Raw genomic sequence first — 4,205 nt, 5'->3', positions numbered from 1 at the left:
TTATTATATAGCTCGTAAGCTCGAATGCATCGGGGGAGAGACAAAAGCAAAAGACTCAAACTAAAAACTAAAGACTTATTCCTCTAAGAGAAGAAATAAAAACTGAAAAGGAAAGAACTAAAACAAAGGTAATAGCAAAAGATGTAAAGGTGATACGATACCAGGGCAACTCCCCCAAGCTTGACATAAGCCAAAGGGATTGCCCATACCAATGCTTAGTTGTCTTCCTTTGGTGGTGATGGTGGTGTTGTTGTCGGAGTAGTATGATCCTCCGTCTTCCAAGGCATAGGTGCTCCATCATGGCAGGATGAACGAGTCGCCGGAATCCTCAAATCTGCAGCCAACCTTATTGATTTAAATCTGTACTCATACTCACACTTTTGATTCTGCAGGTCATAGATCTGGCCCTGAAGTTGATCAACCCTATCATAGAGCCTGGAGAGGTGTTTCCCAATATCAATGGCATCCATCTTGTGATTGCTAGTGAACTCTGTGATCATTGTGTGGTTGGCGTTGAGTCCACGCTCCACCATCCCTTGGCACTTGAAGACTCGTTGCTCCATTGCTTCGAGCCTCGTCTCCATGCTTCCGGTCTTCTTAGGCCCCTCAACATCACGGATGTGCAACATCCCTTCGCTCATCTTGATAGATTGAGGGTGTTTCAGCACTTCCGTGGGGTAGGGATTGATGACCTTCTCGAAGATCTTGTCCTTAGGAGCGTTTGGGGAAGTCATGATGATCTAGATCTGTCACAGAAACAAGCTCGAAACAAAAAGAAAGAAAAACTATGCAATACGGAGATCAAAACCTTCGGGTGACTATATATTGATTTTTTCTGGGCCAGAAGGAATTCTCCGCAAGAAAACAGAGTCCGGGAGGCACACGAGGTTCCCACAAGCTTTCCCTCTGCCACTAGGGGGGTAGGGGGCGGTGGCAAGGCTTGTGGCTGCCTCGTTCGCTCTCTGGACTGCTTTTTATTTTTCTAATTTTCCAAAAATTCCAAAACGGAAGAAATTTCCTATTGGAAAAGTATCGGAGTCCAATTTCTTACCGAAACAGATACATCTTCGTTTTCAAGGTCTGAAACTGGCTGATAAACATCCCTTATGTACTCCTCTGGAATTATGACATTGATGATATTGGTCTCAACATTTATGGGAGTACTAGAGATGTAATGCTTGATTCTTTGCCCATTTATCACTCTAGGAAAATTTCCTCCGTGTTATTGATTTTGATGGCACCGGAACGATATACTTCCTCGATAACATAGGGACCTTCCCATTTAGAGAGAAGCTTGCCTGCAAAGAATATCAAACGAGAATTGTATAGCAAGACATAATCACCTACATTGAACTCTTGTTTCTGTATTCGTTTGTCGTGCCATCCCTTAACCTTTTCCTTGAACAACCTGGCATTCTCGTATGCCCGGGCTCTCCATTCATCTAACGAGCTGATATCAAACAATCGCTTCTCACCGGAAAGTTTGAAATCAAAGTTGAGCTCTTTGATTGCCCAATAAGCTTTGTGTTCTGATGTTTGCTGTGTATCCCTTGCAACGACGCCAGAAATAGTTGTGTCGACGGCACCAGGAATCCTTCAGCTACGGCTACGCCTTAAGGGACTTCCTAGGCAAGTATGCAAAGGATTTCCCCCGTGGCCTTGGAGCCTTGCGTTGGTGTTCCCTCGAAGCAGAAAGGGTGATGTAGCACAGCGAAGGTAAGTATTTCCCTCAGTTTGAGAATCAAGGTATCAATCCGGTGGAAGAGTATCTCAAGATCCTGCACAAACACAAAAGCTTGCACCCAACGCTATGAAGGGGTTCTCAATCCCTTATAGATTGTTTGCCAAGTGAGAATTGAAAGCAACAAAGTAACAACGCAAAGTAAAAGCGGAGATGTAAATGATGGATGTGAATAGACCCGGGGGCCGTAGTGTTTACTAGTGGCTTCTCTCATGAAAGCAAGTAGACGGTGGGTGAACAAATTACTGTCGAGCAATCAATAGAATTGTGCAGAGTCGTGACGATATCTATGCAATGATTATTTCTATAGGCATCACGTCCGAAACAAGTAGACCGATACTTTCTGCATCTACTACTATTACTCCACACGTCGACCGCTATCCAGCATGCATCTAGTGTATTAAGTCCATAAGAACAGAATAACGCCTTAAGCAAGATGACATGATGTAGAGGGATAATCTCAAACCAATGATAAAAAACCCATCATTTTACCCTTGATGGCAACTGCTTGATGTGTGCCTTGCTGCCCCTACTGTCACTGGGAAAGGTCACCACATGGCAGAACCCAAAACCAAGCACTTCTCCCATTGCAAGAATCATAGATCTAGTTGGCCAAACAAAACCCAAGACTCGGAGAGACTTGCAAGGATATCAAATCATGCATATAAGAAATCAGCAAAGACTCAAATATATATCATAGATAATCTGATCACAAGTCCACAATTCATCGGATCTCGACAAACACACCGCCAAAGAAGATTACATCGGATAGATCTCCATGAAGATCATGGAGAACTTTGTATTGAAGATCCAAGAGAGAGAAGAAGCCATTTAGCTACTAACTATGGACCCATAGGTCTGAAGTAAACTACTCATGATTCATTGGAGGGGCGATGATGATGATGAAGAAGCCCTCCAACTCCAAAGCCCCCTCCGGCAGGGCGCCGGGAAGGGTCTCCAGATGAGATCTCGCGGAAACGGAAGCTTGCGGCGGCGGAAAAGTATTTTCGAGGCTCTCCTGAATTTTTGCGGAATATTTGGGAATTTATAGGCCAAAGACCTAGGTTAGGGGGCGGCCAAGGAGGCCACAAGCCTGCCCACCGCCGCCTCCCCCTGGTGGCGGAGTGGGGGCTTGTGGGCTCCCTGGAGCCAACCTGGCTTGGCCCAAGAGCCCCCTGGACTTCTTCCATTCGGGAAAAAATTCATTTCGGGGTTTTTCTTCCGTTTGGACTCCGTTCCAAAATCAGATCTGAAAAGAGTCAAAAACACGGAAAAACAGGAACTGACACTTGGCACTGAATTAATAAGTTAGTCCCAAAAAGATAAAAAAAAGGTACATAAAACATACAAAGAAGGCAAGATAACAGCGTGAAAACATCAAAAATTATAGATACGTTTGAGACGTATCAAGCATCCCCAAGCTTAACTCCTGCTCGTCCTCGAGTAGGGAAGTGATAAGAATGAATTTTTGATGCTTTCATGCTACCTAGCATAGGCATCCTTTGTAATTCCTCTTATGTGACGTGAATGTTCAGATCCATTAGATTCAAAACAATAGTTTGCTATTGACATGGAAACAATAATAATTCAAGCAAACTAGCAAAGTAATCATGAACTTTCAAAATAACAAGGCCAAAAGAAAGTTATCCCTACAAAAGCATATAGTCTGGCTATGCTCTATCATCATTGCACAACGAATTTAAATCATGCACAACCCCGGTATTGGCCAAGTAATTGTTTTAGACCTTTACTTTCTCAAACCTTTTCAACTCTCACGCAATACATGAGCGTGAGCCATGGTTATAGCACTATAGATGTTGTGGAATGTGGTGGGGGTTGCAAGACAAAAAGGAGAAGATAGTCACATTAACTAGGCATATCAATGAGCTGTGGAGATGCTCATCAATAGATATCAATGTGAATGAGTAGGGATTGCCATACAAATGATGCACTAGAGCTACAAGTATGTGAAAGCTCTTAAAGAAAACTAGTGGGTGTGCATCCAACTTCCTTGCTCACGAAGACCTAATGCAATTTTGAGGAAGCCTATCATTGGAATATACAAGCCAAGTTATATAATGAGAATTTCCCACTAGCTATATGGTGGTGACAAAACGAGAGACTCTCAATCATGAAGATCATGGTGCTCAAAATGCACAAGTGTGGAAAAAGTGGTAGCATTGTCCCTTCTCTCTTTTTCTCTCATTTTTTTGGTGGGCTCTTTGGCCTCTTTTTTTTATGGGCTTCTTTGGCCTCTTTTATTTCTTCACATGGGACAATGCTCCAATAATGATGATCATCACACTTTCAACTCAAAACTTAGAGCAACTATGACTCTAATGGAATGCCTTCGGTAGTGTACCGTGGCAATGATCTAGCATGGCATAGACATCAATGGAAACATCATGCTAGCTATCTTACGATCGTGCAAAGGCAATGTAGACGTGGTGGCACATATCATGGT

The sequence above is a fragment of the Hordeum vulgare genome, chromosome 6H (genome assembly GCF_904849725.1).
Source record: "Hordeum vulgare subsp. vulgare chromosome 6H, MorexV3_pseudomolecules_assembly, whole genome shotgun sequence".
Lineage (NCBI taxonomy): Eukaryota > Viridiplantae > Streptophyta > Magnoliopsida > Poales > Poaceae > Hordeum > Hordeum vulgare.
This window is presented reverse-complemented; position numbering follows the sequence as displayed.